At 48.7% G+C, this 13528-nt stretch overlaps 1 protein-coding gene across 3 annotated transcripts in view; it reads right to left on the bottom strand.

Moving 5' to 3' along the window:
- Window positions 1-11790, bottom strand: part of add2 (adducin 2 (beta)) — a 203090-nt gene extending 191300 nt beyond the window's left edge. Inside the window, exon 1 of one of the 3 annotated variants that reach the window (XM_085971354.1) lies at window positions 11395-11790. The gene's annotated coding sequence lies outside the window, so the exon portion shown is untranslated. The remainder of the gene's footprint in view (window positions 1-11394) is intronic. The other 2 variants (XM_085971352.1, XM_085971351.1) reach the window with 2 other exon arrangements.
- Between the last annotated feature and the right edge of the window lie 1738 nt (window positions 11791-13528).

Here is a 13528-nt window from a genome sequence, read left to right as displayed (position 1 = left end):
ACCTTTATACTAGGACCTGTGGGAGGAGTCAGCCGAGGCATGTCCAGGCATGCACACAGTGGAAGACAAACAGGAATACAAACAGTGGTTTACCACATTCACCCCTTGTTTAAAATTGAGTCCGGCGGGGTGAAGTGTATTAAAAGTTAGTGTATTGGAGTCTCTCCGGAGGTCTTGTCTGCCGCTGTGATCGGCGTGGCGACGGCAGGGGGAGTGAAGCTTCCGGCGTCGAGTCCAGCGTAGGCTGTGGCACAGGCGTGTCGTCCTCGTAGATGTCGAGCGGGTCGCGGGGCCCAGGCCTGCCATCTGCTGGGGCTGGATATCGGATCGTGGGGAGGGGGGGGTGGTAGTGGGTAGTGGGTTACTGCGGCCCCCGAGGGTGCAAGGTCTCTTATGGAGACTGTGTCCTCCCGCCCGTCCGGGTATGCGATGTAAGCATACTGGGGGTTGGCGTGGAGGAGGTCGACCCTCTCGACCAGGGGGTCCGTTTTATGGGTCCTCACGTGTCTTCTCAGTAGGACCGGCCCTGGGGACGTCAGCCATGGCGGTAGCGATGTCCCCGATGTGGACTTCCTTGGGAAGACAAACATTTTCTCATGAGGGGTGGCGTTAGTGGCAGTGCAGAGCAGTGACCGAATAGAGTGGAGCGCATCGGGGAGCACATCCTGCCAGCGGGAGGTTGGAAGGCCCCTAGACTTTAAGGCTAGCAGGACGGCCTTCCAAACTGTCGCATTTTCTCTTTCCACCTGTCCGTTCCCCCGGGGGCTGTAACTGGTTGTCCTGCTTGTGGCAATACCCCTAGTTAGCAGGTACTGACGGAGTTCGTCGCTCATAAACGATGAGCCCCGGTCGCTATGGATATAGCTGGGGAAGCCGAACAGGGTGAAGAGGTTGTTCAGACATTTAATGACCGTGGCACTGGTCATGTCCGGGCAGGGGAAGGCGAACGGGAAACGGGAGTACTCATCAATAATATTGAGGAAGTACACATTGCGGTCGGAGGAGGGGAGAGGCCCTTTAAAATCAACGCTCAGGCGCTCGAAGGGGCGAGTGGCTTTTATCAGGTGGGCCCTGTCTGGTCTATAAAAGTGCGGTTTGCACTCAGCGCAGGCTTGGCAGTTCCTGGTCATGGTCCTGACCTCCTCAATAGAGTAAGGCAGGTTGCGGGCCTTGATGAGGTGGAAGAACCTGGTGACCCCCGGGTGGCAGAGGTCATTGTGGAGGGCCCGCAGTCTATCGATCTGCGCGCTGGCGCAGGTGCCACGCGATAGCGCATCCGGGGGTTCATTTAGCTTCCCGGGCCGGTACAAGATCTCGTAGTTGTAGGTGGAAAGTTCGATTCTCCACCTCAAGATCTTGTCATTTTTGATTTTGCCCCTCTGCTTGTTGTTAAACATAAAAGCAACTGAACGCTGGTCAGTGAGCAGGGTAAATCGTTTTCCGGCCAGGTAGTGCCTCCAATGACGCACAGCCTCCACAATCGCCTGGGCCTCCTTCTCAACAGCGGAGTGTCTGGTCTCCGGGCCTTGGAGGGTTCGTGAAAAGGCCACGGGTCTCCCCGCCTGATTGAGGGTAGCGGCCAGGGCAAAGTCGGACGCGTCGCTTTCCACCTGGAAGGGGATGGATTCGTCCACTGCGTGCATGGTGGCTTTGGCAATGTCCTCCTTGATACGGTGGAAGGCTAAGCGGGCCTCTGCCGTCAAGGGAAAAGAGGTGGACTTGATCAGCGGACGGGCCTTGTCCGCATAGTAGGGGACCCACTGGGCGTAATAGGAGAAAAACCCATGGCACCTCTTCAGGGCCTTGAGGCAGTGGAAGTTCCATAAGGGGACGCATCCGGTCGGGGTCGGGGCCGATGACTCCGTGTTCCACAACACAGCCAAGGATGGCGAGGCGGTTTGTGCGGAATATGCACTTCTCCTTGTTATGTCAGGTTTAGGAGTTGGGTGGTGCGGAGGAATTTTTCGAGGTTTGCGTCATGGTCCTGCAAGTCACGGCCGCAGATGGTCACATTGTCCAGATATGGGAAAGTGGCCTGCAACGCATTTTGATCTACCATCCGGTCCATCTCCCTTTGAAAGACGGAGACCCCGTTGGTGACGCCAAAGGGAACCCTAAGGAAGTGATAGAGGCGGCCGTTTGCCTCAAAGGCAGTGTACTGGCGGTCCTCAGGGCGGATGGGGAGCTGGTGGTACGCTGATTTCAGGTCAATGGTACTGCGCGATCTGGTTGACCATATCAGCTATACGGGGGAGTGGGTAGGCGTCCAGCAGGGTGTAGCGATTTATTGTCTGGCTGTAGTCGATGACCAGGCGCTGCTTCTCGCCGGTCTTAACGACCACAACCTGGGCTCGCCAGGGGCTGGTGCTGCCCTCAATAATCCCTTCTTTCAGGAGCCGCTCCACTTCGGTTTTAATGAAAACCCTGTGTCCCCGGCACTGTATCGCCTGCTCTTTGTGGCGATGGGCTTACAGTCGGGGGTGAGGTTAGCAAACAGTGGGGGGGGGGGGTGACTCTGAGTGTGGAGAGGTTGCACCTGGTGCGCGGCGGGCAATTTGGAAGCTGCTGGCTGCGGACTGTGAGTGGGGGTAGGGGTCCACCGTACGCCATCGTAACACTTTTAAGGTGGCACTGAAAATCTAACCCCAGCAGGACGGCAGCGCAGAGGTCGGGCAGGACCAGAAGTTTAAAATGATCGTACACGGTCCCGTCTACTACGAGTGTCACCACGCAGTAGCCGCCGATGTCCGCCGACTGGGACTCGAAGGCCATAGAAATCCGCTGTTGCGCAGGCAGGACTGGGAGAGAGCAACGCCGCACCGTGTCGGGGTGGATGAAGCTCTCCGTGCTCCCAGAGTCAAAAAGGCAGATTGTATCGTGACCATTTACCTTAATGTCCATTGTGGAACTGGCCAGTTGGTGCGGTCTCGCTTGGTCCAGTGTAACGGATGCCAGCGTAGGGGTCGGTGTGTCGCTGCGGGTATCAGATGAGGCGGTGTCGGGGGCCTGCTGCGTCCCGGCTGTCGTCCAAGATGGCGGCGTCCATGATCCCCATGTGGCTGGAGGCGTCCAAAATGGCTGCTGTACCGGTGATTCGCACATGGCCGGGGAGGTCCAAGATGGCGGCCCGCATGGCCCACACGCGGCGCTGCTGGGGTTCGGGGTGGCTTTGGCCCTGCAGACGCTAGCGTAGTGTCCCTTCTTCCCGCAGCCCGAGCAGATCGCGTTTTTCGCCGGGCAGCGCGCTCTGGGGTGTTTTGCCTGGCCACAGAAGTAGCATTTCTGGCCTTGGGGCACTGCTGTCTGGCCTTGGGACACTGCTGCGGTAGTTGGGCCGTTGTTGGGGTGTGGCTGGGGTGGCACGGCGCTATGAGGCGGTCCTACCGTGTCCCAGGCTGTCATTCCCCGCGGCGTCCACGGTGCAGAGGAGTAGGCATCCATGCCCTGGTAGGCTGCATCCAACGATAGTGCGAGTTCAAAGGCCTTGTTGAGGTCGAGGTTACTCTGCTCCAACAGTCGCTGTCGGGTGTAATTGGATCTGTGGCCCGCTACAAAAGCGTCCCGGATAAGTTCCTCTGTGTACACGGCGGCCTTTACACCCTTACAACCACAGGCCCGGCCAAGCACAGACAGTGCCTGAAGGTATTCCACGGTCGATTCCCCAGGTTGTTGTTTACGACTCCCCAGGAGGTGCCTGGCGTACACTTCGTTCACTGGGCGCGTGTACTGGTCCTTGAGGAGCTTGATAGCGTCCGCGTACGAGGTCGTGTCTTGGATGACCGAGTACACTCGGTGGTTCACTTTGGAGGTCAGGACATCCAGTTTGTCCTCGTCCGATTTGATTGCTTCGGAGGCGGTCAGGAATTTTTCGAAACACTTAAGCCAGTGAGTAAACTTGGTGGATGAGTCCGCCTCCCGATGATCTAAGTCCAGGCATGCTGGTGTGAGGATCTTCTCCATTATAAAAATGTTGTTAATAAAATTGATGCGCTATCAATTACTCATAAAAGACTGAGAGTTAGAAGAGTAACTAAAGGCTTTTATTAACAACAGAATGGAGGTCTGCCTCGCGTGGTCGACCGGTCCAGGATACAAAGGGCTGGGGAGCAGTCACCTTTATACTAGGACCTGTGGGAGGAGTCAGCCGAGGCATGTCCAGGCATGTACACAGTGGAATCCAAACAGGACAAACAGGAATACAAACAGTGGTTTACCACAGGGCCAACCAAATTAGTAACAATACTGTGGAGGAGGAATTCCTGGAGTGTTTACGGGATGGTTTCCTGGACCAATATGTCGAGGAACCAACCAGAAATCAGGCCATCTTAGACTGGGTATTATGTAACGAGAAAGGATTAATTAGCAATCTTGTTATACGAGGCCCCTTGGGTCGGAGCGATCATAATATGATCGAATTCTTCATTAAGATGGAGAATGAAGTAGTTGACTCAGAGACAAGGGTCCTCAATTTAAATAAAGGAAACTACGATGGTCTGAGGAGCGAGTTGGGTAGGATTGAGTGGGGAATGGCGCTCAAAGGGTTGACGGTGGATAGGCAATGGCAAACATTCAAAGGCCGAATGGATGAGCTACAGAATTTGTTCATCCCAGTTTGACATAAAAATAAAACAAAAAAGGTGACTCAACCGTGGCTAACAAGGGAAATTAGGGATAGCATAAGATCCAAGGAGAGGACATATAAATTGGCCAGAAAAAGCAGCAAACCTGAGGATTGGGAGCAGTTTAGGAGTCGACAAAGGGATTAATTAAGAAAGGGAAAATAGAATATGAGAGTAAGCTGGAAGGGAACATAAAAACTGACTGTAAAAGCTTTTATAGATATGTGAAGAGAAAAAGATTGGTGAAGTCAAGCGTAGGTCCCTTAGTCAGAATCAGGGGAATTTATAATGGGAAACAAGGAAATGGCAGACCAACTAAATACATACTTTGGTTCTGTCTTCACAAAGGAGGACACAAATAACCTCCCAGAGATGCCGGGGAACATAGGGTCTGATGAAAGAGAGGAACTGAAAGAAATCAATATTTGTCGGAAAATGGTGTTAGGAAAATTGATGGGACTGAAGGCCGATAAATCCCCAGGGCCTGATGGTCTGCATCTCAGGGTACTTAAGGAAGTGGCCCTAGAGATAGTAGATGCATTACTGATCATCTTCCAGAACTCGATAGACTCTGGAACGGTACCCATGGATTGGAGGGTAGCTAATGTTACCCCACTATTCAAAAAAGGTGGTAGAGAAAAAGCGGGGAATTATAGACTGGTAAGCCTGACATCGGTAGTGGGGAAAATGCTAGAGTCTATTATAAAAGATGTAATAGCAGAGCACTTGGTAAGCAGTGACAGGATCGGACAAAGTCAACATGGATTTACAAAAGGTAAATCATGCTTGACTAATCTACTGGAATTTTTTGAGGATGTAACTGGTAAAATAGATAAGGGAGAACCAGTGGATGTGGTGTATTTGGACTTTCAGAAGGCTTTCGATAAGGTCCCACATAAGAGATTAGCGTGCAAAATTAAGGCACATGGGATTGGGGGCAAGGTATTGACTTGGATAGAGAACTGGTTGGCGGACAGAAAGCAAAGAGTTGGAATAAACGGGTCGTTTTCCGAGTGGCAGGCAGTGACTAGTGGGGTACCGCAAAGATCGGTCCTAGGACCCCAGCTGTTCACAATATATATTAATGATCTGGACGAGGGAATTGGATGTAATATCTCCAAATTTTCAGGCGACACAAAGCTGGGCGGGAGGGTAAGCTGCGAGGAGGATGTCGGGAAACTCCAGTACGATTTGGACAGGTTGGGTGATTGGGCAGAAACATGGCAAATGCAGTATAATGTGGATAAATGTGAGGTTATCCACTTTGGTGGCAAAAACAGGAAGGCAGATTATTATTTCACAGAATCACAGAAACCCCACAGTGCAGATAGAAGCCATTTCGGCCCATCGAGCCTGCACCAACACATATCCCACCCGATCCCCGTAACCCCTACACCAACACATATCCCACTCTATCCCCGTAACCCCACGTATTTAATCCCCCTAACACTAAGGGTCAATTTATCATAGCCAATCAACCTAACCTGCACATCTTTGGACTGTGGGAGGAAACCGGAGCACCCGGAGGAAACCCACGCAAACACGGGGAGAATGTGCAAACTGCACACAGACAGTCGCCCAAGGCCGGATTCGAACCCGGGTCCCTGGCGCTGTGAGGCAACAGTGCTAACCACTATGCCACCGTGCTTTGAATGGCAATAGATTGGGAGAAGGGGAAGTGAAGAGAGACCTGGGTGTCCTTGTGCACCAGTCGCTGAAGGTAAGCATGCAGGTGCAGCAGGTGGTTAAGAAGGCAAATGGTATGTTGGCCTTTGTAGCAAGAGGGTTCGAGTACAGGAACAAGGATGTCTTGCTACAGTTGTACAGGGCCTTGGTGAGACCACACCTTGAGTATTGTGTGCAGTTTTGGTCACCTTACCCGAAGAAGGACGTTCTTGCCATGGAGGGAGTGCAGCAAAGATTCACCAGGCTGATACCTGGGATGGCAGGAATGACGTATGAGGAGAGATTGTGTCGATTGGGCTTATACTCACTGGAGTTTAGAAGTTTGAGAGGGGATCTCATCGAAACCTATAAAATTCTGTCAGGTCTGGACAGACTAGATGCAGGAAGGATGTTTCTGATGGCCGGGGAGTCCAGAACCAGGGGTCATAGTCTAAGGATAAGGGGTAAGCCATTTAGGACTGAAATGAGGAGGAATTTCTTCACCCAGAGAGTGGTGAACCTGTGGATTTCTCTGCCAGAGGGCGGTGGAGGCCAGTTCATTAAATATATTCAAGAAAGAGTTGGATATATTTCTTGAGGCTAAAGGGATCAAGGGATATGGGGAGAAGGCAGGGACAGGGTACTGAATTTGGATGATCAGCCATGATCACATTGAATGGCGGAGCAGGCTCGAAGGGCCGAATGGCCTACTCCTGCTCCTATCTTCTATGTTTCTATGTTATTATGGCCTGAAATGATCAGCAGTGGTGGAGTATTTTGCACCAACACTCTCCCAATCTCCTGTGCCACAATGGGTTGACACACCATCTTTCTCTCTGGGACCTGGATCTGAATGAAATCCAGATAGTCGAGGTGAAAATTTCCTTTCCCTACTGTTGGAAGATTTCTATGGCACTCTCGACACAGTCCCTAGTGGGGATAGCAACATGTGCTGGCATATAATTCCAGCTAAGGATGGTGCTTACTTTGTAATAATTCTCCTCGGTTTCCACTGATGACATTTCTTTGAATGACATTTTATATAACAGAGAGGCAGATTTTGATGGGATTTTCAGTGGCCTTGGTCAATCACATTGCTTTTACTCCCTCCTGTAATATCCTCCACTTACTCCATTCTATTCACACAGGTATGGTGCCACAGTTGGCAGTCCTTGGGTAACATACCTTACTGGGCAATCATCACATATCAGCCTGCACAGTTAGTGCCAGCTTTTTAACGGTGGGGTCAATTACAACCACAATCTTAGCTTCACTGGGTGTCCACACATGTCCATGGCTTCTGGGGGACCTGGATATAGACTAGAAGTAGGAACTCTGGGCAATCTTCTCCCTCTGAACCAAGGGATGCTTAGGTTCTGCCCTGACTATCACCCAGCAGAGAGGGCCAGCTCAGCAAGGCAGCAAATTGCGACCTTCCAAGACTACGCGGCTCAACTCCACACTGTACACCCACCAGCTGCGGTAAAAAATGTGCCAAATTTCTTGCCACTTTGCAACAAGGTGTTTCATTTAGGTTGGTATTTTCTGATATATAAATAAACTTTCAATGAAGTACAACATTTTTAGCAGGAGATGTGCTCTGTGACATCAATGGCCCGACTGCATCACTGAGCTCTATTAATAAACTTTGCAAAGGGGCATGCAAGTCAGACTGGCAATATGAATCTGTCACTTCAAATCCTCAGGGCAAATGCATATTGGTAATGTGACTCACATGTCCTTTTTCTGGTTTGTTAATAGAGCTGTTCCATGTGGGACAAGAAGAACAGCTTAGATAATAAATTATAAATACAGGTAGTTTAAGGCACATGACAGTCATGAGGGGTCCAGGTAATGTCACAAACTACGTGTAAAACGTTGTGCTTTTAAAGCCAACTAACCAATATTTATCCTTCTTGCTACATCACTAAAATAGATTACCGCATTGTTGCATTGCTGTTTGTGGGAGCTTGCTGTGCGCAGATTGGCTGCCACGTTTCCTACATTACAGCAGTGACTACACTTCAAAAAGTACTTCATTGTCTAAAGCACTTTGGGACGTCCTGCGGTCATGAAAGGCGCTATATAAATGCAAGTCTTTCTTTTAATCTAATAATTGTATAAACACTACTTTCCTACAGAAAATAATTTAAACGGTTAATAGAAGGTTGGCCTTTATCTTAAGGGGACTGGAATACAAAGGGGTAGAAGTTACGCTACAGCTGTACAGCGCTCTGGTTAGACCTCATCTGGAGTCACTGCGTTCAGTTCTGGGCCTCGCACCTCAGGAAGATATACTGGCCTCGGAGGGGGTGCAACGCAGATTCAACAGAACGATACTGGGGCTAAAAGGGTTAAATTATGGGGACAGGTTGCTTGTATTCCCTGGAGTACAGAAGATTGAGAGATGATCTAATTGAGGTGCTCAAGATGATGAAACGATTTGATAGGATCGAGAGAGAGAGAAACTATTTCCTCTGGTTGGGGGTGGGCGGTGGAATCCAGAACAAGGGGGCATAACCTAAAAATTAGAGCTAGGCCATTCAGCACGATGTCAGGAAGCACTTCTTCATACGAAGGGTAGTGGAAATCTGGACTTTCTCCAGCAAAAGCTGGTGAGGCTGGGGGTCAATTGAAAATTTCAAAATGGAGATCGATTTTTGTTAGGCGAGGGTATTAAGGGATATGGAGCAAAGGCAGGTAAATGGAGTGGAGGTACAGATCAGCCATGATCTCATTGAATGGTTCGAGGGGCTGGATGGTCTCCTCCTGTTCCTGTGTTCATGAACAACCCCAGAGTGAAAAGACAGAGTAAGCTGGCCAATTGAAAGGCGGCCACAAGACGTTGGGTGGGTGGAATGAGGACGAGAGGTGAGGAATTATAGAACCTGTACACAGTAATATTCTTGAAATCTGTCTTTCTTGTGTAAAGACAATATCAATATCAGCTCCCTATGTGGTCCAAAGCTAGCACAATAATATGCACGGTTTCTCAAACTGAAACACACATCAACAATGTCATGCAATCTGCATATTAACATGTGGCATTGTAAGACACTAATTTTCAATTTGCAAACAAAATACAAAGTTTTTAAAAAGCCATCTGAACCATGATATTGTGTTACAACCTACAACCTTATAGTATATCCAGTAACACACTATGAAATCAGTTAGAATTACTCACTTGTTACAAAAGGACATTAGCAGTTCCATTCAAATCATTGTATTCAATCGCAGGAGCCCGTCATCTATTTCAAATCAATTATTATACAATAATCAATTCAAAGGGACTCCGTTATAGTTTTGGGCATTTCTCAAACAGGCTCAGTCCCTGCAGCAGCCTCAATATTCTGCTGCACATCTGCCTTCAGGAAATCTAGCAGATGCACAAAGATCTGTGATGTGACTTTCAACAACAACTTGTATTTATATAGCGCCTTTAACGTAGTAAAACGTCCCAAGGCGCTGCACAGGAGTATTTTAAGACAAAAAAATTTGACACCGACGATTACACATAAGGATAAATGAGGGCAGGTGACCAAAAGTTTGGTCAAAGAGGTAGATTTTAAGGAGTGTCTTAAAGGAGGAAAGAGAGGTAGCGAGGTGGAGAGGTTTAGGCAGGGAATTCCAGAGCTTAGAGCCAATGGTGGAGCGATTATAATCAGGGATGCTCAAGAGGGCAGAATTAGAGGAGCGCAGATATCTGGGGGGGCGTGGGTGGGGCTGAAGGAGATTACAGAAATAGGAAAGGGAATTATCTTAAAAGTTTGAAATAAATTTTCAATGAAAGATTTGTTTTTGCCACAAAAATGCCGGCTGACACTGCCACGCATCCCAATGTCCTGCTTCAATTGGGATACCCCGACATTAAACAGTACTGTTGAGAAAACCGCATCCAACCTCAAGTGATGGCCCAAAGTGCCACTAGGGTTGAGAGTTCTGTGCACCACCAGTGACATGGCAGCAGCTGCATGAATAAACCGAGTCACTTTGCAAATATGAATGTTTTAATTTTGCAATAAGAATGACATGTTTCAATAAATTCATCAATAAGAGGTAGGAGTGTATGTGAAGAGAGAAAGACAGTTGTGGTTTCAGGGAACCTCACTAAATGATTCATGTGTTGCTGCTCCAGATGATGACATCACCTGGTCCTATCTCCATGCCTTCTGATACACTCCAGTCTGTGCATCGTCTGACATGTAATCAAATCTGACCAACTTTAAGAAAAAAAACCTGTTGTACATAAAATACATGACGTGGTTGAATTTCCCCCAGCGGTCGCTGATTAATGTATGAGCATAAAAAAGTCCTTTAGGGCTATTTTAAGATGGTCATTGACCCATTTATTTAAAAAAAAGTACACAAAGACATTTTATGCAAAAAAATGTATGCAAACAGAAGAAATGACCCCCCCATCCCTATGTGTGTGTTTATATTTCAGTGTTATTATTTAGCATAACCTGAGCTATCTCCGAATTTGTGACCACTCCCTCCCTCATCCCACCCCGAACACAACTAGCTGACCAACAGAGGGCACAGGAGTGGGTTCCAGTTTTGTGCTTTCAAGCGGTGAGAAACAAGCAAGACACTGCAGATGGGAGACTCGCACTGCACTGTAACCAATGGGCAGAGGGGTCCTCCCTCTCTAGACGGTAACCAAACAATAGCATTTCACCGGGTCACTTACCCACTCAGCTGTGCGCCTGCGGGTCTGAAAATTAATCCCTCCATCTACCAGGTGCAGAATAATAGGACCATCTTTTATAACCATCCCAGCGCTCTAAAAGTTCGCGTTCCCCAGCCTATGCAGAGCGATGGTAAAGATTGTATCATCATGTAGCGAGTGGCTCCCTCGGTATATTAGAAAATCAATTAAATATCAGAGCAACGGTGGCGACACAATCCTCTCCTGCACAGATCCACAATCACAGTGCATTCGCCTTGTTGATGAAGCAGGTTTATTTCCACTATATTTGCAAAATAAAGCAATTGCAGCCGCACTTCGCAACATGCACCGTCTGATAATAGCTCTAACTCCTCTCCAAAAATGATGATCGACACACATGGCAAATATCTGTAAATCCGCAGTGTAAAGCCCAGCACTTACCTCCTGAACCCCACTGGCCAGCCACGGATGCAGTGCAGTTCTGCTCAGGCTCCCGCCCCAACCATCGCTCCGGCTCTCTGCGCAGATCCGAATCAGCGCTCGCCCCCCAAACACTGTTTTTAATTAGCAGGTAGGGTGAGCAGAATCATCCTCTCTCCCCCCCACCCAGCCCAGCCCAGCCGCCCTCTCAGCCGGGTTCAGCATGCACCGACTCGATGCACCTGTGCCCCGCGGGGTTAGTGCTGGTGTTGGTGCCGGAACCGCCCCCGTTACTGCGCGAACAAAGGCAGCCGGAATCCGTGCGTGTAGGTTGGAGACTCCGCTGAGCGGAGCGGAGGGGCGGCTTGCAGTGTCTCGGAGCCTCACTCACTCACTCTCTGGCCCACAGCCTCTCGGCGCCCTCTGTTGGGAGACTGCAGAATCATTCCATCTAAATGTTGTCACAAGTACTCAGGGAATATTGATACAGTGGGATTGCAGACAACAAGGGCGTGTTTGCAGTCTACACACAAACCGCTGGTAGCACTGAAGACTTCGCTGGACAGATCGTCATTTCCAACAGCACCAGGACCACCTCCCCCCCCATTCCAATTTACTCCAGTCTCAGACAGCGATACAGAGTAGACATCCATTCAGTCAGCCAGAGACAATTTTACTGACAGGTCATCGACCTGAAACGTTGACTTTCTCTCTCTATCGATGCTGCCTGACCTGCTGAGTATTTCCAGCATTTTCTGTCTTTATTACTAGACAATTTTATTACTCGTTGATCACCCGCGGCCTTGCACGCAGACAAGGCAAGTCTTCGGTTAAGAGCAGGATTAGAGACGGGTGGACTGACAGAATAGGCAATCTGGAGCTTTATTATTACACGACAACAGTACTTCATTGGCTGTAAAGCGTTTCGAGGCGTCCGGTGGTCGTGAAAGGCGCTATATAAATGCTTTCTTTGCCAAATGGTTCCAGAGTGTATTCTTATCAGCAGCCCACTTGTCAGTGAGAATCCTGACTCCACCATAGGTTAGAAATACACGTATAATTCAGCTGCCATTTTTAAATCATACATATCTATATAGTGCATTAAAAATGCCTGTCCACAGTTATAATGGAAACTGTCATCTAAGCTTGGCACAGCCTATTGTTCCCCGGCATCGCGATTGGTGCTGGACCACACAGCTGTTCAATACACTGGCCACATGTGGCTAATTGCATTTTGATGAGGAAATAAAATGGAGTGAAAGACAGTTTTAGAAATGTGATCAATACTCATTCACACAGCATTTTACGCTGCAGTTGGTAAAACGCCAAGAGGAAAAGCAGTGGACAGATGTGTTTTCAGTGTGGTGTGTGCTATAGAGTCATAAAGGCACAGAAGGAGGCCATTTGGCCCATCCAGTCGATGCCGGCTCTCTGTAGAGCAATCCAATCAATCCTATTCCCCCGCTCTATCTCCGTAGCCCCGCAAGTTTATTTCCCTCAAGTGCCTAGCCAGTCTCCCCTTGCAAATACATTAAATATATTCAAGGAGTTGGATATATTTCTTAAGGCTAAAGGGATCAAGGGGTATGGGGAGAAAGCAGGGACCGGGTACTGAATGTGGATGATCAGCCATGAGGGGCCGAATGGCCTACTTCTGCTACTATCTTCTATGTTTCTATGAAAACATTGAGTGCCTCCGCTTCCACCACTTCCGTCGGCAGCGAATGCCAGGTCATCACTGTAATGATCAATAACATGTCATTCTATAGTGGACACTAGGTGGAGCCATAGAGCTGTATATAGCTGTATGTATAAGACTACACTACCCAGCTGTATGTGTATTAAGACTACATTACCCATGAAGCACTAGGCTACCCACAAGGCAGCAGTCAAGATGGAAGCCTCTACAGATACTGTACCTAGTCCACATATGCTCAATATAAAAGTGCCTAGCAAAAGCTAGCTGTGTTCAGAATAAGAATGTCTATTTATTAATGAACATAAGATGGTACCAGGATGGTGAAGATCTGCTGAAAATTGTGAAAAGCAAAATGGAGAATTTGAAGCCAGCAGAGCGTTTGAAACTCACAGGAAACATCGACTACAATTGGCAGACTCTTAAACAACAATTCGAACTCTACATTGCAGCCATCGG

Source organism: Somniosus microcephalus, chromosome 30 (assembly GCF_052327205.1).
Source record: "Somniosus microcephalus isolate GS21.2 chromosome 30, FLI_Smic_1.0, whole genome shotgun sequence".
In the NCBI taxonomy this organism is placed as follows: domain Eukaryota; kingdom Metazoa; phylum Chordata; class Chondrichthyes; order Squaliformes; family Somniosidae; genus Somniosus; species Somniosus microcephalus.
The sequence above is the reverse complement of the archived record's forward strand: the minus strand, read 5'-3'. Positions and strand labels throughout refer to the sequence as shown.